General features: G+C 38.5%; 1 protein-coding gene across 8 annotated transcripts in view; it reads right to left on the bottom strand.

Moving 5' to 3' along the window:
• Window positions 1-22,735, bottom strand: part of CNTN1 (contactin 1) — a 166,190-nt gene that overhangs the window by 101,877 nt on the left and 41,578 nt on the right. For 5 of the 8 annotated variants that reach the window (XM_082239546.1, XM_082239551.1, XM_082239545.1 and 2 more), the window contains one exon: window positions 18,352-18,403. The exons of 2 other annotated variants lie outside the window; for them this stretch is intronic. The gene's annotated coding sequence lies outside the window, so the exon portion shown is untranslated. Of the gene's footprint in view, window positions 1-13,942; window positions 13,963-18,351; window positions 18,404-22,735 lie in introns of those variants that run through there. One more of the 8 variants, XM_082239548.1, reaches the window with a different exon arrangement.

Below are 22,735 nucleotides of genomic sequence, written 5' to 3'. Positions count from 1 at the left end.
CTGAAAGGACTTTTTGTTCACTCAGGCTGCTGAACGCACATTATTTTGTTTTCGTTCTCTGTTGTTCTTTGTTCTGGTGAGTTTAGTGTCCCAAGCCAAGAAATTTGCTAAGGGGGAAAGACAGCAGTGTTTCGATCTTGCTTTTATCATGTCTGTACCATCCTGTTAGGTACATGCATCTAAATTCACAATGAATGTGGAGAAAAAAGTTGTTTTGTTGACTATATTGGATTCATGGTTCCAAATATAGGTAATGATCCTGTATGAGTGCAATACATGTCCATAAACTTTCTGGAAGCCCTCTAAAAACCTACAATCAATAATCTTTCTGCAAAACTCTTGCCCTAAGACACTTAGTGCTGGAGGTCTCGCTGAGTTTTTTCATTCCTTGGCTCAGAATACGAACTTCAGCTTCTGGTAATGCTCAGTGTATGATTCTTTCCTCTCTCCCAAGGTTCTTTTCTGTCTTAGATTTTGATTCTGATGCAAGTCATAGAACAGGAGTAGAAACGCTTTCGTAGCCTAAGGACCATATTTCCTCCTGGCAAGCTTCTGGGAACCACATGCTAGTATTGGGGCAGGACCAGACACGAAAGAGAGAAGAGCAATAAATTTGAACTTTGCCTTTGTACAGGAGGCTAGTTTTACCACATTCACAAATTTCTCTGTCTTCCAGCCAGGAAAGCATTATCAAAATTCAAAGGACCCGTTCCAGCTAGGCATAAACCGTCAAGGAGGATGCAAAGCAGGACTGGTGAGGGGTCTGGCTCAGGAGGGTATGTGTGCTGGGGAGATTCCTATGGGCCAGAAAGAAAGGCCTGGAGTATCAAATGTTGCCTCCAGGCCTAGGGTTCCCTATTCCTGCTATAGAATAACTACTGAAGTGGTGGCGGATAACTCAATGAAGGTGTTGCCTTGACCCAGTGTGTGCCAGCTTGCTGTTCCTGTGGCATTTGTGAGATGATGAACTGTGCTGGTTGCAAGTTGATTGTTGACTGCACCAACACTAGGACTGTAAGAGGACTATCAGAGGAAGGTGAAACTTTAGAAAATGTGCTTTTTCTCTGGAATCTGTAGAAAACAAACAGAAGCCAGAAAGGCAGAGTTCTTCTCAGGTGACATGGTTAAAATAACTTATTGAAGTTTGGTACACCACGATTGAAGAGTCACGGCTGTGCTGGATAAATAAATAATGGATGTAAATGTAAGAGAGTAGAAAGTGCTCATTTAATTTTAAAGAAAACATAAAGCCATAAATAAATTTAGGCTATAAATGAAAAGGTAAGGGTGGGAGGGAGGGAGGGAAGGGATGAATGAAATTCTCGAACAGTCTGACAAAAGACTGTAATGGAAAAAACAAAACACAAATTGATTAGTGAATTCAGAGGTTGATAAATGTATGAGAAACAGTGAATTACAGTATTATAAATTTGATGCCCTAATCATCTACAGAATGACTAGACAGTTCTTCCTGCAGACTTATATAAATTAGTATTCTGTAGCAGTAATAGGCAACGAAGAGACATAGGGCTATTGGAAAAGCAAATATTTTCCCCTCAAAAAAGTATGTGAGTACCTAGGCTAACCAGTCCATGGCTGGTTCTCAACATGATGGCAGACCTTGTGTGGGGTGGTGTCAGGGACCGTGCTGAGGAGGGCTGCACTGAGGAGGAATGGTGGGAGCCTCCCCCTCCCCCTGCTCCGGATCCTGAATCTTCCCAGGAGCAGGAGGACAGTATAGATTTGGAACAGTGGTTTGCAGAGGGGCATAGTTCGGAAGGCAGAAGCTGGGAAATACTGGATGGGGAACAGCTAGGAGAAGAAACACTGGAAGAGAGAGGGTTAACAGATTCACAGTCTCGGGACAGCATTCATCCCACTTCTCCAAAGTCACAGAGAGCTCAGAAATTGGCAGAGCAGAAAGCACAGAGGGTACAAGCTCAGCTTACAAGACGTAGAAGTGATGTAGATTAATACGGACAGAAGGAGGTGGGATCCTTAATTAGGAGCACCGCCATTCTAGCAGGTGTGTTCTTTGTTCTATTGCTGTGATTATTAAAGTTTCTAACTGGTAAGAAGACTCCTTTTCCTTTGTTCTGCTTATCTACTGCCACGGGGGAGGAAATCGATTCCCTTAGCTTGACAGGTGGGAAGAAAGCTCAGAAGACCAGAATGTCTTTTTTGTGTGTAGACAAATCAATCTAACCACCAGTTATAAATATGGCTACAGCTAATTTGCATACATTGTTTCATGTCACCACTACTTTCCACACTGAACAACAGATGGTAGATAAAACCCATAAAACCGCTGCTACGTTGGATTCAGATGGGTGAATGTATAAACTGGGATGCATACGAGCACAGGTCCTTTCTGACCCAAAGAAAGCCAGTGCTGAAAGAGTTTTAAGGAAAACTGCTCGTCTCAAATCCACGGACAGGAACAATTGTGCAAGCACACAACCATAGAATAAGCTAATTAATACAAGGTACACTTTCAGGCTAAAGACTAAGAAGCTTATTTCTGAACACTCTCTCTACCTAAATGGCATTGAGCTAAGTGATATTATCAAATACCGGTACATTTAGCCCCAATGCATTTAAGTCATTGAGCTCTCAAATAACTTTCTATAGTATATACTCAGTCTGTAGCTGATTTTGTTCAATATCCAGATGCTATTTGTAGACTTAACAGCTGTTGGTGGGATCCAGTGAGTTCCCAATTTCCTCCGCACCTCCCAAAGCAAACCACCTATTGCACTTATCAGCTTCAAAAAGAAACGTCCAGGTTTTAAAAATAAACTTTGAATGTAACTGTTTCCTTGGAAAAGTTATTGTCTCTCCAAATTGCTGTGAAGTTTGTTGATACTGTGTTACCAAGACATCAGTTACATTGTCATGATGAAATGATACCTGGATGGACGGTTACAGAATTTGCAGTCTGATGAAATATTGCTACAATGTAAATTAGCCTTTTGGGGAAAACATCAATAAATATGGCATGCAATAAGAAAAGGTCACATAAGGGAGAATGCGGCAGCTAGACTGGTGACTGGGAGCGGCCGCCGAGACCATATAACACCGGTCTTGAAAGACCTGCATTGGCTCCCAGTACGTTTCCGAGCACAATTCAAAGTGTTGGTGCTGACCTTTAAAGCCCTAAATGGCCTCGGTCCAGTATACCTGAAGGAGCGTCTCCACCCCCATCATTCTGCCCGGACGCTGAGGTCCAGCGCCGAGGGCCTTCTGGCGGTTCCCTCATTGCGAGAAGCAAAGCTACAGGGAACCAGGCAGAGGGCCTTCTCGGTAGTGGCGCCCGCCCTGTGGAACACCCTTCCAGCAGATGTCAAGGCGATAAACAACTACCTGACATTCAGGAGACATCTTAAGGCAGCCCTGTTCAGGGAAGTTTTTAACGTGTGATATTTTATTGTATTTTTGGTTTTTATGGAAGCCGCCCAGAGTGGCTGGGGAGGCCCAGCCAGATGGGCGGGGTATAAATAATAAATTATTATTATTATTATAAATTATTATTATTATTATAGTCAACCGTTTGACCACACCTGGTATGCAGCAACATCTCCCTTAGTGCTTGGAAGGATGATACATATCTTTAAATTGATGCAGGGATCACTGCAAGGTAGATATATGGCTCAGAGTGCCTAAGAGATGATATTATGAACAAGTTATGCAAGAATTGCTGCAAAACTTTGTCCAGTACATGTGTCTTGCCTTGTAAAATTAGAGAGAAGTATCTATGTCAATATGTGCCAGCATGAACAGAGAGACTTGCACTACTTTAAAGACTTCCCTATTAGTCTCTAAAGTGTCACAATATTCTTTGTTGTTTTGTAATTAACCAAGCACTGGCCCTATGAAAGCCTTCATGTTAATGCAGATGCATTTAAGAAAATCAACTGTTAACTCACACACATAGCTCTTAGATCATGATTAAAAACAGAATGCAATTAAACATTTGCTTAACTACTTGAATCCTGGTTGTTTTGTGGTTTGGTAAATTAAGATATCACTGCAGGGAATGCACCAGCTCATGATGTTTTTCTAAAAGCATGTGTAAGTGGTTGGCTGGATTGTAGCCTAAATATTTAGTTCCTTGGAACACTCAAAACTTTTACAAGATAGCTCATATTATTGAGCTTTTGGTCATAGCTCTCATCAAAAGAACAACTTTATTAATGAATTTATTTCTATTTATAATGTCATGAAGAAAGATTAAACAAAACTCAAAGGAAACAGTCAAGGCAAACAGCAATTCTCAGAGATTTCATCATTCATTTCAATAGAGGGACGAGATCCATCCATGCTGATATGGATCAGGTTCTTTCCTTAAAGTAAATGGGAAGGGTTTTCCAAGCAGTGCAATAATGTGGAAGATTTGGAAATATCACACATCACAAGAAAACAAAGGGTGTGTAATGCAAATTTGGAATACAGCGGATTAAGAATATCATACAAAGATGTCTCACACATCTATGAGTTAGATGAGTAGAGCGAATTCATGTTTGCAGTTTATGAGCTTTAACCTTATGAGCTTTAAATTTATGGGATTAACCTCAAATATAACCTGTTTTTACTTTTTTAAAAGTTACATCTACTATCATGGTTATATGAAAACTTCCACATATTCCTACATATGTCATGGAGTCAATCTTTATTGCTTTCGTTTTTAATTTTGCCACAGCTCCTTGGGCTAATTCTCTAGGAAAGGCTACTAGTAAACTTTAGAATAAAGTAAAATCAAGTAGCCAGCAAGGAGGACTTGCCTATGTATTTTTGGAAATACATAGCATGCCAGACAGAATATGTCCGAAATTGAACCAACAGTGGTAGCGCGAATACTTCCATAGTCTATTTCACCTAAACTCATTCTTCTTCATTAGTTCCACACAATTATGAAATTAGAGTATCATAAAAATATGAATGCTACTCTACTAAATTCTAATATATTAGACTCATTGAAATTAATCAACATAACTAAGTTAGGTTTGTTGATTTCACTGGGTATGCTCTGCATAAAACTCAGCTGAATACCAATCACCATGCTTATACTCTAGCTAAGGTTAGCTGTAAATACATCACACCAATAAGACTTAGTCACAGCTACCTTTAGCAGGAAACTAACTACACATTTAATGTTTGAAATTGTGACTAATGAATATTTTTTCAAACTTTTTCTCTTCTATTTAAACTGTACTTTTCAAAGATCCAGATGAAGATCTACAGTATGTATTCACATTCCTACACTGTGTTAATAAATTGCATTGTAATTTGTATTACATTGGTGCAAGTGAACAGTCATCCATGAATATTCATGTAGACAGATACACATAAACTGCAACAGATTTCAACTTTTACAGATGCAATTTTACATTCTACATGTCATTTTTACAAGCATTTAATTTATTCACATCTTAAGCAATATTCAAGTTTCTCTTATAGCATCCAAGTCATGTTTACTCAGAAGTACACCCCCACTGAGTTCAATATGACCTGTTCTCTAGTAAAGGTCTATAGCCATAAGCAAATATTTGTATTCCGTTTATGACTCAAATACTGTTATGGATATATTGACATTTCCACACAATGAATCACAGGAACATAAAAACTGCCTTAAATTACCCAAATCAGTGCTAGCTACAAATAAACACCATGTGGTATGCGTAAGAGAGACAGAATTCTATAGCTGAATCTGCTATCAAGCTACAAATCAGTGTGTGTCTGTAGAGTATGAATACAACTCACATAGAGAAAATCTGCCTCAAAAGCCATTATCAGTAGATCCATCCTTAATTTATACATGGGTTGGCTTCCAACTCCTGATATATGGAATTCCTAACATATGTTTGCTCATAATTCAAAGTCTCAACTCCATTATGACCATGATTGACTAACCAAGCTATGTTTGAATGTCAGTGAGAAATTCAATACATTAAGTCAGGTAATGCATGACAGAAAATAGTAAAGGAGAAAGCACTGTGTCTGCAAATAAAATTACTGTAAATGCACTGTTGCTTTAACAGGTCCCTGTAGCAGAAAATAAAAATGTCAGAAGTGTGTGTGTGTGGGGGGGGGAATTCCCACTCTGATGTGAGGAATCTTCATTTTCAATCCAAATTACATAGAACAAGTCAGCAGCTTACAGGTGCTTGCAGACCACAGCAACAGTTACTTATGATTTATGCTAGTCAGCCAAACCAAATACTGCAGGTGAAAGCAGAAACAAGTTCCTAATCAAGCTGAGGAAATGTGTTCATTACTCCACATACAGTCGCCACTGACAATATCCCATCAGATGTAAAGCTATAATCAAGCCACATCAAAAATAGATTTGCTATAGATATACGTGCACCAACCATTTTTACTTAAAGTGTGGCAATCCCCATGAAGAAAGTGGCAAAAATAAAAAACAATTTGAAGTTAAGTGAATTTTTGAGGTGGGAATTAAAAATAAATAAATCTCTTGATGTACTGGTGGTATTTAACACCAGTAAAATTGGCTAAAATGTATAGAACAAAAAATGAATGTTGGAAATGTAAGGAAAAGGAGGGTACTTTTTACCACATGTGGTGGACACGTAAAGAGGTAAAAGCTTTCTGGGAAATGATACACAACGAGTTAAAGAAAATGTTTAAAAACAGTTTTGTTAAAAAACCAGAAGTTTTTTGGTATAGGGTAAAGAGATACCGACACAAGATAAAAAATTGTTCTTATATGCTACAACTGCAGCAAGAATTATGTTAGCCCCAAAATGGAAACAACAGGAATTACCAACAAAAGAAGAGTGGCAGTTGAAATTTATGGATTTTGCAGAACTGGCAAAACCGATGGGAAGAATCCAGAACCAGCGAGATCAAGCATTCCAAAAAGACTGGAACAAATTTATATTATATTTGAAAGACAACTGTTAATTAACTAATTAATTAAACTAATTAATTAAACAATTAACATCATTAGCAGGGTTATCTGAAGATTTGTAAAAAGAAATTATTACCTATTCGGGTTGAGTAATGTAATATTTTAAGAAATGTCATAACAAGAACAGGAAAGGAAGGGAAATGCAAGGGTGCAAAATTTAATTTTGTAAACCATTAGGCAGGAGAGAGGGAAGTCGTTAGGCTCAGTAGAGCCAAAGAGATATAATAAGAGGATATGATGTTACGCAATGTGATTATATGTAAAACTAATAAAAATGATTTAAATAAATAAATAAATCTCACAACAAAGTTCTCTATTATCCAAAGAGACTCTTGGCTGCAAGAAGTTTTCCTGAATATTCCAAAATTTTACCCCACCAATGAATAAAATCCTTAGGTTGTCCAGACAAATCAGTCATGACTTGAACATAAGGCCTAGTGGTTTCAGTGGGAACTAAGTTCAACTAACTTTGATTGCATACACACTATACCTTAAAAAAACATTTGAAGCATAGTTCCCCCCTCAAAGAATTCTGGGTACTGTAGTTTGTTAAGGGTCACTGGGAACTGCAACTTTGTGAGGGACAAACTACAGTGTCCAGAATTCTTTGAGGGAAAGAATATGCTTTGAATATGCAATAAAGGTGTAGTTTGCACAAAGTCTTAATCTGAATCTGACAATTTCTTTCAATTTCAGACCTAAATTTCTCAGTATTTCACTGACAGTTATAGGGTTAAGAAAGCCTGTGGATGAATGAGGAATGGTTCACTTATATTTCTCCTCTGATGAAGTTGTAGAGTGTTTTTCCCATCCTCTATCAATATAGCTTTTAGATAGTTACTGGAACTTCTTGAGAGCAAAGCAAAGTCAAATTTTGGCTAACTTATAGCATACTTCCTAAGTAGCCTCATGGGATCTAACACATGACAATGTTACACAATTGTGTTATTATCGAATTTTCCATCATCTTAGAAGAAGTGGATTTCTATTTATTCTTTACATGAGTAATTCTGTAAAACACTGTTGTTATATTGTTCAAAGATAACACTGAAAGCAGCAGGAGAGAGGCAATTGAGTAATTTATCTCTCTTGAGAGGAATAAGACACGATTGGTCTCTCTGTACTGGCTGGCACAACTACTTCAACATCAATCTAATATTTGGAAACAAAGTGTCTTTTATACTTTGTTTATGCCTTTTGCAAGGATACATCTCAAAGTTTTTGGACTACAGAAACAGGTTCGCCTACAAAGGAACCAATAAGTAAAGCAGTCCCCATTTGCCTAATTTTATTATAACCATTTTTGTTTGTGTATATCCAAAATACTTTCATATTGTTGTTGTCTGACTCTTTGTGACCCCATGGACCAGAGCACGCCAGGCACGCCTGTCTTCCACTGCCTCCCGCAGTTTGGTCAAACTGTCAATCTTCAGAGACTTGGAAGTGGTGTTATTGTTATTGCATGTGCAATTTTATTCAATATCACGGTCTATGGCAGGGTTTTTTTTTTTCCAGCAGGAACTCAGTTACTGCAACTTTCAGGTAGGTGCCATTGCCATTATAAGAGAACAAGCTGAGTTCTAGCACTTCTTTTTCTAGAAAAATAGCACTGGTCTTACAATTGCATGGAATTGTAAGCTCTGAGTGGTACTCAGAGAAAACCCAAATAGCTTCCAACAAATGTTTGGATAGAGTCCACAACAATGAGAGCATATTCTTCCTCCTCTCCCCACTCTTCACATGTTGTAGAAAGGGATAAAGAGAACGGAGTTTCATTGGCCCTTGTATAAAGCTGATTGGAAGAAGATGCAGAACAGACAAAAGAAAGTATTTTTCCACACAGTGTATAAGCTCTCTGGGGAATTTGCCACCGCAAGAGTCCACAATACATATGCACACTAGCAATTCAGAAATATGTTCCATGGTGTCCATTTTAACCCCTGAACTTATCGTCAACTTTGTTACACATAAAGTAGATTTTGTATTGCTATGTTACAGTTGAATAAAACCAACATTGTGTGTGTTCAAATCAGTGTCACCCTAGTTGCTCTTTGAAACCAGCTTCAGTGCAGATTATCCCTGTGGCATTTACAAGGGGCTTTGCAGGCTATTAAGTGGGCCTGCAAACCCCACTTTTGGCAAGGAGCTGCATCACCCACAGCTGACTTCATATATGATGTCAGGTTAAGTCAGGTAGCTGAGGCTTGGCTGGAACAGCTTCATGAGTGAAATGAAGATTGTCAGGCCTAATTAGGCTTGCAGACTGGAATTTTTACACTGCTGCATTAGGGTCTCTTAAAAACATTTCGGTTTTGGTGGGTAGTTAAGCTGCAGCTGAGTGTGGTTTGTTCTACTGTAACTTATGGGTGAGCTGGGAGTCTGTTGGACCTTGAGTAAGAACTCAGTGGCTGAGAGGGTGGATGTGTCTGAATTAAAATGAATTGATATATTACCTATATATTAGTAACTTTTTATTGATGTAACATTTTATATGTAACTGTGTATTTTTATAATATTTCATTTAAGTAGTCTGTTGTTGCTTCTGTTTTCTGTACACAGCTTAGAGATATTTTTAATATATTAAGCAGTATAGAAATTGAATCATCATCAATCAACTTATGCTATTTATTGTTATTGTCTTACTTATGTGTTGAATTTTTTTACTATTAATAGACCTTTGGTTTAATTAGCTTTGCATTATATAGATATGAATGGAATTCTTCTTTCCAATGAAGGAAGTTTCCAACAATATATCCAATAGATTGATTTCCCAAACAGGTGTGACCACTGTATCACCTACCTTGAGCACCAAAAACACATGAAATCATACTGTTGCTGCTAGAAGATTAAAGTGCCTGTGTTTGACATGTCATAAGTTACAGAACTGTACTCTAAAAGAAGAGTGGCTATTATCCAAGCTAGGATTAAACTCTGTGATGAATAGTGTTACAAAGCTACAAATATGGTGGCTACATCTAGGAATGATACATAGTAGGGAAAGTTCAATATATTAAAATAGCAAATCTTGACATCCCCCTTAAGATGCTTTTGTTGACAGAAAAAAAGAGGTGATCAGAAAACAGAAAGTGGGGGAGATAACCTCAGAACAACTCCCTAATAAACGAGATAAGTAAAGAGAAATCAAGTTCCTCGATCTCCTATTTAACATCAGTAATAAGGAATGCAAAATTTTCCATATTTTACATGCTTTAAATTTCCTTCTATAACTCTAGTGGTCCTAATTATTCATTTAGTAAATCGACTTCATGGAAATATTAAACACTGACACAGCAGTAAAGGGGTTAATTGCAAGGACTATTTGTTTAATTAGAAGTTTAAGCATGAACAGACAACAATTCAAGACACAATGGGAAAGAGAACTTGGTGTGACAATTGAGAAACAAAAACAAGATATATTGTGCTTTTCAGTGAAAAGAGTATTGTTAAGTTTGCCGGTGTAAGAGGCACTACATAAGTTACTGTTTCAATGGTATCTGACACCCACTAGGCTGAATAAGATGTTTTCAATAACACAATTTAAATGTTAGAAACGTAGCGTTCATCATACAGATGTCATCAATATTTGGTGGGAATGTCAGATATGTCATAATTATTGAATTCACATTTTAACAACCAATACAGACACTGCAGGATACAGCATGAGTTTTAAAGCAGAATAACTTTATAGAAAAGTATTCTGAATAGCTGTGCATCTTTAATAATGAATCTATTCATGCAAAAATGGTCTTGGAGCAACATTAGGGGAAAATAAAGCCCCCATCAAAAAGGGAATTATTTTTTAAATGTATTGAAGAAGCCAGGATACACAGGAAAAAGTGATATTCCATTAAAAAAAATCATATAGCTGGTAGTCAGGCTTGCTTTCTAAAATAGAGGAATGCTAACTGTGGCATATGAATGTCAAACAATCCTTTTATTTATCTTCCCCAACCCCTTTTCCCTCCATAGAACTATCTTTGAATTATAATTTTTTAAAAAAATCAAATGTCATTTTGCTTGGCATTTTTAAACACTCGTTTAAATATACAGTGGATTAAAACAAGGAGAAAGTAAGGAATGCTCATAAACAGGCATCACACACAAAAATGAAAAAATGCCCCTTTCACTGAGTTTTGTTTTGCATGATGGCCATTACCCATCATCATTATTATCAATCTAAGGAAGTGCTTGTTTTTCATGTCTGCTTATTAAGCATTCATTTTCCTCTATATATATATATTTTTAAAATAGAACTTTCAGGATTTATTGATGTCCAAGTCAAAGGGTTGTTTGTTTGTTTGTTTATTCACTTACTCTTTTTATTTTTATTTAAACTATATATAAATACCAAAGCTACCTAAGAGGTGTACATAAAAATTTAAAAGCATACAATACATAAAAATTTAAAAGCAAACAATGGATAAAAATTGTTCAAAAACCAATTCACTTTATTTAAATCCCTGCTAAAATAGAAAGGCCTTTGTCAGGTGCCTGAAGTTCAATAGATCTATTTCCCTCAACAGCTATTCCCCTTACAGAGCTACAATTCCCAGATTTAGATGGGAAGTGGGCTAAACAGTTAAACAATTCTGATAATGTAAGGGCCATTGCACTTAATTCTACAAAATGAAGTATAAATGGATTTCCAAGCAACAACTAGAATCCCTATGTAAACTGAGAAGTGCAACCCATTTTGATAATATTGTATACTCCACGTTGCATCAACACCATGAGGAGATGGATAAAGAAGTCGGATAAGGAACATATATTTTACTAGATTCAGTATCTTTTCACCAGAATTACCAAGGTTGCTTTGGATGCTTACAAAAAGAAAAGAAAAAAAGCTTAATGTCACATCTGAATCTATCAGAGAACTCTAAATGGCAGTAGACAAGCAGAGACACATTAATTTGTCATTTCTTAGCACCAATTAGTAATTAAATGGTTGGTTTAGGGGCTAATTGAATTTTCCATGTGCTGCTTAGCATCACTTCAAAGCCATTATGGGATTTAAAATACAGGCCCATGTCGTATTTTCAGATGCCTGAAGATATGCAAGCAATTTTAGAAGACCGATCTTTTTGTCAAGGTGGCTGCTAAACCATAGTTTAGCACAACAAGGTCAAGACATAACAATTTACAGGTTTTCACATTCCTACCTCCCTTCTCCTCCACCATGGCCATGAGACATTGGGAAGCTTTTCCTTCCTGTAACCATTAACCATTTTTTTACAGTGTCCCTAAACTAAACAATGTTGATTATGGTTTGCTTAAACAAGTCAGTTTCTTAAGAACAGAAAAGAGTTCTAGCCCATCTAGTCCAGCCTCTTGTTCTCACCATGGCCAACCAGATGCCTTTGGGAAGTCTATAAGCAGGAGCTGAGCACAACAGCTGTCTCCCCGGAAGTAGCTATATATCTTAGCTATTCTGGCTAGTAACCACTAGCCTTACACTCCATTGCCCATGGGCTTAAGCTGGTTAATTTCCAAAGAACCATAGTTAAAATTGACCACCATATTTTGGTTTTGGGCAACAGGGCAAGCTGCAATTAATCTAAACCAGAAACCCCCCAGAAATCCTTCATACATATGCATCTTATTCTCATCAGGCTAAACAAGGGATGTCAAAATCAGCTTCATTTGCTGTCACAGTGACATTACATATCCAAATTTTACTGACTGCATGATGGTGTCACTGTTACTAGAAAGAAGGTACACTGGAAACAAAACACACACACACACAAAACAACGTGACAAAAGCCACAGCTGATTAAGGCTACAAACAGCAACAAACTAGTGTTACACAATTATGGTTTTAGATATCATTCAGGTAACATTTTATCCATCTTCAAAGCTTCCTTCTGCACCAAAAATATTTATTATGAACATCTGGCATAGTCCTACGATTAATGCATCTTTCCTCACAAAATTACCATTCATTGTAGTTTACTCTGTTTTGACTGAAAGTATTTTGTGATTTAGACTACGAACTACAGCCAGCCCCTATCTGGCTTAAACTATCAAGTTGTAAATTAATATGGTGCCACATAGTGATCCTAATGGTATTGAATTATCTGAATCTTTTATATAATGGATGGAAAACCAAATAAGAGATACAGTTGGTTAAAATTCAAAAAGAAACTATGTGAAAGGAAGGTCAGATGTCTCTGATCGAAAACCGAATCTAGATAACCCCTACTACAAAAAGGCCCTGTTAGACAAATGTGCTATGAAGTCTTTCTGCTTACTTGTTGCTTAGTTTATTCGACTTCCAGCCCATTATACCTCAGGGGTTCATGAAAATCAACAGGGTGTTTTTTTTACCCTGTCCCTTTTCTTAATCCAAAAATGAGTGTGAATTAGTGATGTATCAAACATCACCATTACCCTGTGGGATAGCTCAGTTGGCAGAGCACGAGACTCTTAATCTCAGGGTCATGGGTTGAACCCCACATTGGGTAAAAAGAGTCCTGCATTGCAGGGGGCTGGGCAAAATGATGCTTGTGGTCTCTTCCAACTCTACATTTCTGTGATTCTACGGTTCTATGAAACTTGACCCACCAATTTAACGAGACTTTTCACTTCCATGAAAGCGGTAGCCATTTCTCCTGATTCTTTGGAACACGCAGGGGCGTTGACTCTTCCCAGGGCTTCTTTTCATCTGGAACTCACCAGAACTCAGTTCCAGCACCATTGCCATTATAAGAGAACAAGAAAGGTGTTCGTGGTGAGTTCCGGCACTTTCCCCCCTTCCTATAATCATAATCACTATGAAGCTGGCCAAGGGGAGCATGAATCTTCCTCCTTTTAACTTTTAAAACCCAGTCCTTGTGTGTTCTGCAGCCTCCCTTGCCAGCATATTCCCTGGAAAGCACAGGGTGGTCATTAAATCATGATCTCTTCCTACATGCATTCCATGTACACATGCTAGATGAGGGTGGGGAGTGCCTGCCGTGTGCTAGAGAGCAGGTCATGGATTCTTTTAAAGTTCAAAGAAAGAACACTCACATCCCTCAGACACACTGCGGATAACGTTGCTGGATTCCCATCAGGCTCAGCCAGCATGGATGGTGATCAGGGAATGATCGGGCCTGTAGTCCAAAAACATCTGTAGGGCCGATATTAATAATTAGTTTCCTGACAGAGAAATATCCATTTTTCTAAGTCTTCAATTTAAACTTTTCCAGATTTCTTTCTAGAAGTTACGCTCTCATTATTACTAGGGGGGGGGGGAAAGAGGTTGACTTGCAGTGCTTCATTCCTGGTTGTTGTTTTTTTACATCAATTTTATTATTTGGGTCAACATTCAGAAAGAGGTAGATAAGACATGATTCGGTACATAAGCATATAGAAGAATCTTAATTGTATGAATTACAGTGGAACCTCGGGTTGCGGACATAATCTGTGACGGAGGCACATCCATAACTCACAGCGTTTGCATCCTGAAGCATCGCATCTGCGCAGGCGCTGGCGCGATTTGGCGCTTCTACGCATGCGCGAGCAGCGAAACCCGGAAGTAACTCGTTCTGGTACTTTCGGGTTTCCCTTGGTCCGCAACCCGAAAACATGTAATCTGAAGTATCTGCAACATAAGGTATGACTGTATGAATAAATCTATCTCTTCAAAGTGGTCAGGAGAAGATGATTTATTCACTCAAGGACTATCCTTTATAAACTTAAATCTCTCCTAAGTCAAGAAAAAAAATCTATTTCAATCAGCTACACGCTGGGAACAGATGATTTATGTAGCCGTTTCCAAATATTTCTTCTCAAAAGTAAACTAATAAAAAAGGAAAATCAGATTACAGTCTATGATGGGGTGGATTTTTATTAGAAAATATACTACCTTGTTGTCCAGTATCATCTTTGTAATACTGTCTAATGCTGCAAGCTTTACAGATCAAGATAAGAGGTAGCAAAAGAGAATAGAATGTTTTTGGGTGTGTCACTGTCCCCATGGAGATTCCACTGCAATTAGTTGCCAGATAGGTGCACATCCATTGAGAAGTTACCACGTGGTTAAAGAACTGGACCGCAATTCTCATATTTCTATTGAATGGCTTCCTGGAAGAGCAGGCAAGGACAATCACCTTCTGTAACTATGACATCAGGTGACAACTTCATGAAGCTGTCAGATGACAGTGCCCTTTCCAAGGGGCTCACTGCAAACCCAACGGCCACATTTTTTTCTGTGTACAATTACGCAAGAAGTGTCGTCACACCACCACTTCCAGGGGCTTTTTTTAGTCAAAAGTTTTCAACAAACACAGTAAGGGCCACACTTTCTAGTTACTGGGATATTTGGTAGTTTAAAAGAAAGATATCATGAGGAAAGCCCTTGGACTACCCTGTAAGTTCTTCAGATCAATTTCAATCTGTTAAGAGCAGGTGGCTTTTATTAGGATTTTTCCTATAATTTTTACATGGAGTTGGGATGGGATAGACTTGCTGGTAGTGGGCCAGATCAAGGCTCTTTCATCCACCTCTGATTGCAGTGCTGTAGAGCTACCACAAAGGATGCCTTCTTTCTTGTTCCTGCCAGTTTAACTGCTCCTGGAGCTGGGAAAAGCAATAAATTCCTGATCTGACCATCTGGCTCCCAAAGGTACTCAGGCAGACACATTCTGGACCAGTAGAAGTTTACAAGCCATCTTTAAAGACAGACAAGCGTACAGTATATTTCATTCCTACTATTACATAAAAAATAAAAGCAGTGTAAAATATATAGCCTACATAAACAGATTTTAGCTGCTACTTGTCTGGCACTGAAATGATATCAAGGTGAATCTCTCTGTTGAGGGCATTACACAGCTAGGGTGCCACCATTGAAAAAGTCCTTCTCTAGTTTCCACCCACTGCACCTTACCTGAGAGTGGCAACTAGAAAACAATATTTCTACCCACTGCAGAACTTTTCACCCTACTTCTTGGCCTTTGGCAACACTCTTCTGTAGTTTTCCTGTTTCCTGAGACCCGTTCTCATTCAGCTGCCTAATCTTGCTCAAGTTGCTATGTGATAGACAATGTGGAATTTTACTTCCAATCAAACTGAATTCCCTCACATATTTTTTTTATCAAAATCCATGTTCTGTTTCATTTTCTAAACAACTTAGTCTGATTTGGACATGCTCAGTCAAACTTCCAAGTCACTCCTTAGCCACTGAATTCCTTAGCTGGATATCCTTAATACAGTTGTATATAAAGGTAACTGCTTTTTTCAAAACACTTCTTAGACCTGAGCTAATTGAGAATACTGTGTAGATGTAGTAGCATGTCGCGCGCGCGCGCGCGCACACACACACACACACACACACAGAGAGAGAGAGATTTTCTATTGTGCATTACACAATTTTTGCTTCAGAAATCCCTATGTTCATGAAATTCCTTGGAGAGGTACCTCATCATTTTTTAATCAAAAAACTACAAGATAAAGGCACAGGTATTAGGGGATACATCCCTGTACTCAAAATAAAATATATCAGTCTTCTGGGAGAGTTAGTAGAGATCTCACTCTTTATGCCTTAGCCTGCCTTGGTTCTTTCTCTGGAGGCAGAGAATGGACTATACTGTTAGTAGCCCATGGATTTTATACACTTTCAAATATATTTTAGTCATTATGGAAGTAGTCCAACTTGTATCTCATTTTGAAACGAACTCATGTCCCATAAGCAAAAAGCCAGCTATTAGATGAGAAAGGTATGATGCCACTAAGATAGGCTCCAAATGAATTAAAGCTGTTTTAACAAACAAATCTATGGATCCGACCAGCCTCTAAAAGAGAATTATTGATGCTGTGGGAATCAACAATAAGAGCAGAACCAAAGATCTCGTCTATGTCTTACATGTCATAAATATTAAACTAATGCTGTCTGTTACAATGAAGACTGAATATGATTTTTCTTTAAACCTTTCTCCCCAATGGACTCTGGTATGCATTATAAAATACTTGTTACAAAGTTATCAAGTTTGATGGGCAAGGATTATTATTATATTTATTTATATCCCGCTCATTTCCCCGACAGGGGCTGTAAGTGGCTTACAAATAAAACAGAAATAGCTAAAAACAGGAAAAAACATTAAAAAACTATTAAACATTAACAGAATTAAAACTATCTATCTGATTAAAACATTTAGCTCATTACAAAAATGATTCCCACACCCACACGCCATCCTCTCATTCATCATTGGTCACAAAGACTTTACCAAATCTCACCTTCATCAAACACCCACTGCATTCAGGTCTGAAATGGAGGTACAGAACAGTCTCTTCAACTCCCGATTCAGATGTTGTGACTCAGGGGGAGAAGTTAATGAGGCAATATGGACTAATAAAATTAACAGGCTAAACTTCACACAGTAAAATTCTGGATGGGCACAATATGTGGAGGGATAGCTGTCACTTGATATTCAATACACTATGACTGTGTTCAGTTGCAATGACTTCGTGTTGCATCAGTGAACCTAGAATTTGTCCCTTCCATTTCCACTTCCACCCATAATGCTGCTGCAAGGAGACTGGAAGATTTCACTTCCATTTTTAGCTAACTGCTGTTTACTGTTGCGTCCAAACCAGGAAAAATTGTGCTTAGTCTTAACCAGTGGCTTTTTTTTAAAGAAAAAAAGGTGCTGGTACTCACCATGAAGTTGTTACAGTAAGTGCCATACTTTTAACATGGGGGGGGGAGTGCTGGTACTGAGTACCCTTGAGAATCCTCAGAAAAAAAGGGCTGGTCTTAACCATGGTTAGTGAAACAAGCCACCTTCATGCCATGGTTTATGGAGTTTTGTTCTCTTCCATGTGGCTATTCCAGCGGAAGATGGGGTTGGAGGGAAGCAAAAGCCCAAGGTCAAATTTTAAGATTACATCTAAACCAGGTTTATACTGTCAAGAGCCAGCTGCTATTTCGTTCTTCTCATGCCCATCTATCTAATTCCACATAGCAGTTATGCACCCTTATTTTGCAACTTCATGCCACTGAATTTGTTTTCATCTTCTCTCCCTATGCTCTGAATTTTCATTGTGTTGATTAGTGCTTATGGTTAGGGACCCATCCATTTTACTTTTTGTCTTCAAAGGATTTTAGGCACTTTTATTCATGTATTGTTAATTATAACAACAACTACAAAGTAGGAAGAATTCCAGGAGAAAGGGGAAAGCAGGTGAAGTACCTTTGAGCTGGACTGTTTTCTTTACATTGGACCATCTACCACTGACTGGTCTGATGGCTTGCTATATTTTTATATTGTTCTTTCTGATTTTATTAATGCATCTTGATTTTACTTGTCTGTCACTTTAGAAGGATTTGTATCTTAAAAGATGGAAGGATGATGGTACTGCTAATAATGGTATAACAACAACAAGTAGCAGCGCACAGAGAGAAAAACAAGGTCTATGAACTTAACACAATCTTGACTTACCAAATGGTCCTCAGATGTTGCAGCCTAAAAGTTCTTTGTCCGTTGCAGCTATCTGGAACTGGATGAAGAGAGAGTACAGAAGTCAGAATCTACTGTATAATTCCATCCCAGTGCCATTATTTCAAACTCTCAAATTTTATTTTCTTCTCTACTCTCTTCTCTGTGATTTGCTCATGGCAGGAAATCAATACAATATTATTGAAGCTACATCCAGAGCTCATAGCTCTAGCTCTGCTAGCCAGCCAATAGTTAAAGCTCATCGGAAATGAGTCATCTTGGATCATTCGTTGTCCTATCCCATGAAGCAAGGGATAAATCTCTCTCTCATGGTATGAACCAGAACGCAGCATCAAAATTAATGGCAATCATTTTGTTCCCACACATGTCTCCTAGTGACCACAGCCGGTTAAATTATGGCCACAACTTTGCTTAAAAGGTTTAGCAACAGAAACATTAAACACTCCCATTCTTCCTAAAAAGATACAGGGTGGCAGAAAATCAGGCCTTCCTGGATCTTCCAAACAGGATATCTGTTTCACATCAAAGATGGATCTCCTATTATTATTGAAACTCTGCCTTGGGACCCATCCAAACCCAACCACACTCCTAAAACACTGGATAGAGCAAAACTCATAAAGCACCGTAAGTTATTTCTTTCATGTAATGATTGTAAATTAAATCTTCATTAAGTCAATTTGCTGCTGATGCTAAGTGTTTCCTGCAAATGTACATTGCGACATTAAAGTACCAAAATATTTTCAACTGATACTTCAAATAGTTTGCAAATGAAGTAAAATAAAATATTTCCTCCCTAGAAGCAAATCATTGTACGAAATTTGCCTGAAATGTGTCCTGTTACATGTTCTGAAAGTCATATTTTCTCCTTGATGGCAAATATCTGGTGTCTGAATAACTTTTGATATGATTGGAAGAAACAGATTGTCTGCAGCTATCTCACAGGGATGGAGGGAGTGTGTCCCTGTTGATTCTTCTTGATCTCTCAATGGCTTTTGATACCATCAACCTGGTTACTTCCTGGAGCAGCTCAGAGGGTTGCAAGTGAGAAACACAGTGTTGTGGTGATTTCACTCCTGTTTGAGAGGATGGTACCAGAAGGTGTTGTTGGATGATTTCTACACCAACAAATGGCTTGTTGGGCTGTGGTGTCCTATAGGGCTCCATTCTGTTTCTCCCAGTTGTTTAACATCTATGAAGCTACTGGAGGAAGTCAACTGAAGTTTTGGTGTGTGGGGCCATCAATATGCCAATGATACTCAGGTCTCCTTCTCTATCTCTGTCTCTAAATCAGATGAGGTTTTGCAAGTGTTGGACCATGACTTACATAGCATTCACATGGACAGAGGATGAAAATCTGTTGATGATGCCACAAACCCCTGCTGTAAAGCATGCTATGACTTGGACATGTGTTTTCAGTGTTGTGACATGAGTTTTCTAGAATTCTCTACCCATAGAAGTGAAGCAAATCCACGCATTGTTATGTTTTTGATGCTTGCTGAAAATCTTTCTCTTCTACCAAGTCTTCCCAAATTGGACTATTATATTTCTGTAGTTCATTCTTCCTGGTTTTTATATTCTTAATACTGTTATAGCTATTAGGTTTTATATTTTATTTCTGTACACTGTGTGAGTAATATTGCATGTAGAGTGGTTTATGCATTCTGAAATAAATCACTACTCCTGCCAGTATATTATATACAGGATCCCTGCCAGAAACACCATACATTAAAAGTACCTGCTATCACGATCCCTTTTTATCTTCCTGCTGCCACCATTAGGATTCAAATAAATAATACATTTATATAGCTTTCTCGTTTAGTTGCTGGGTATAGGTGCGGGACAAGGCAGACCAGGAGATTAGGATGTGAACTCAAAATAAATTATTCACTTGAAGTCTTCACTTTCTTGTGGCACAATGGACCAGTGCATCTAGCTGTTAACCAGAAGGGTGGTGGTTGGAGCCCAACCAGAAATGGCTGTGGGCAGGATTCCTGTAATGCAGGGAGCTGGACTACACCTTTGGGATCTTTTCCAGTCTATGGTTCTTCTCTCTGGTCAGCTTCTCTTCCCCACAGTTGCCTTTCAGACTTTACCAGGTATTTTACAATAGTTCTTATCTTTGGTCAGGAATGCACTGTTTCTTCAAATCAACTGCCAATCACTAGCACACTGGCCTCTGCTCATCCCAAATAACTGCTCCAGGAGTCTTTCACCCCTCTTTGTAAACCTTCTTAGCATCTGCCATCAGTGATTTCAGCTTTCAAGCACTGACTCCCTCCTTTGAAGAAGAAAAAAATACCAACCACCACTAGGATTTCTCAGTTCCCAGGTCATCGCTGAACTCTCACTACGCCTCTAGCTAGGGATCATGGGAGTTGTAGGCCAAAAACACCTGGAGGGCCGAGGTTGAGGAAGCCTGGTTTAAAACTTTTGAGCAAATTAGGAATGTGTAAGCAACTGCAGCATCCTGGTGCTTTGGTGAATCCTGGATGGATCAGCTGCACAGACACACACACCTTGGCTTCCCCCCACCCCCAGCTGTCCTAGGACACCCAAATGCACAAAATTGGGAGACGCCACCAATTCAGCTCATGGGAGAAATGAAGGTCTTTTCTGCATCCACGTGAGAAGCCAGAAAGGAAGGGGCTTTGTAGGGAACTGTGTTTGCTCCAGAGGACCCCTTCCCCATTTCTCCAAATCCCCTTCCTCTCTAGGAATCTAGTCTTGTTTATTTTAAGCCATAGAGAAAGTCAAGCTCCAGGATCAGATCCCTCTGCATCTCTCTCAAAGCAGGCGTCAAAGAGGAAACGTCCACCACATACACAGGTGGCAGTGGCTCAGTGGCACTTCAGGTCCCCAAATGAAACTGGCAACGAAAGGTAAGGCAGCAATGCAAATAAACTGGGCAGGGACCTAAGAAATTTGGATGCAGAGCAGACACTCCCTATTGTGCACAATGTTGCTGAGCAGCTCATAAGAGTGTGCAAACAAGAACGCGAAGTAGGTTGCTGCTTCTCTCTTTCCCTGGCCAGGAGATGGAAGAAGCAATGGATGAAAAGGTAGAGAAAATTTCAACTGTTTTTTGAGTAGGAGGGGAAGGAAAGGCTTGCAATGGGAATTCCGGAATTCACGTGGCAAAGTGAGAAACCATGATACTTTTAAGTGTTTTCGTGAAGCTCCTGGCAATTTTCTTGGCAATTGGAGGCTATGCATCTTCTGTTCATTTCAGACACAGCTCCATCTTCACCACTGACTATTCTGGCTGGCTAGTGTGAGGAAATGGAAAACTGACTGGGTAGATATGAGAACACATGAGAGTGCAAGTGTGATTTTACAGGAAGCATTTGCCTGAACTATTAAATTGGGAAATGCAGCCTTTCCCCCCTATACGATCTCAAACTAATTACGGCTATTGAATTATAAAATTAGTCACTGCAATGGCTAATTTACTGTACTCCAATTTACTGAACCAATTTACTGTACTCAAGGTAGTTAGCCAGTGTGAGACGCATTCATTTCCCCCCGGCCTTTTAAACACATGTTTATAGGTAAAGTGGAGATTGTAACTTATATTACTAACAGAGAACAGAGTTTTTTATTTTTTAAAAAAAATATTGTTATTTCAGGTTCATTAAAGTTGAAGCAAGCAAATGCACAAATAGAAGAGGCAAAAAAACAAAAACAAAAAAATCCCCACAGTTAACTCAAGCCACTTGAATTTGCTTTTGACACTACAAACCTATGGAGGAATCACCAGGTCAAAGAAAAGGTTTTGGTTACTATGGAAAACTCAACAGAATTGCTGAAGACAAGAAGACAATTGGATGATGTTTACTCTAACAAATGTGCTTTGGATATCTGGCCTGTATGCAAGAAACAAAACATTTTCCCCCAGTTAGGTTTATGAAACAGGCCTATCAATGTGTTTAGATGTTGCATAGCATTTCAATCAGCTGCAAGTCCTAAGCAATGCTTGTTCATATTCACAGTTATCAAAAGAAAGTCATTGCCAAATTGGCTCAGATTAAGCACACTGCGCAGGAAGAGAAAATTCATATTAATGGCTATTAACACCACAGTGCAGGAAACAAGCTACACATCTTTATTACCTTTTGATTTTGCATCAAATGGAAGAAATTTAAATAAATATCTCCTTTTGGATTTGCTACTAGATAAATGCTTAATAAGAAACTAGTTTGCATGAGAAAGGAAGACTTGGAACTCCATTTCTGCAAAGCTTATTAGTAAACTTTGATTTAATTAAACCTCTTAAAGACACCTTTATTTTCTGTAAGGTTGATCCAGCTTATATATCTCTGCTGAAGGCCAGAAGATAGTGGGAGAGCATATTTTGACGGGAAGTGTC

Source organism: Podarcis vaucheri (assembly GCF_965113315.1).
Source record: "Podarcis vaucheri genome assembly, chromosome: 10".
Lineage (NCBI taxonomy): Eukaryota > Metazoa > Chordata > Lepidosauria > Squamata > Lacertidae > Podarcis > Podarcis vaucheri.
The sequence above is the reverse complement of the archived record's forward strand: the minus strand, read 5'-3'. Positions and strand labels throughout refer to the sequence as shown.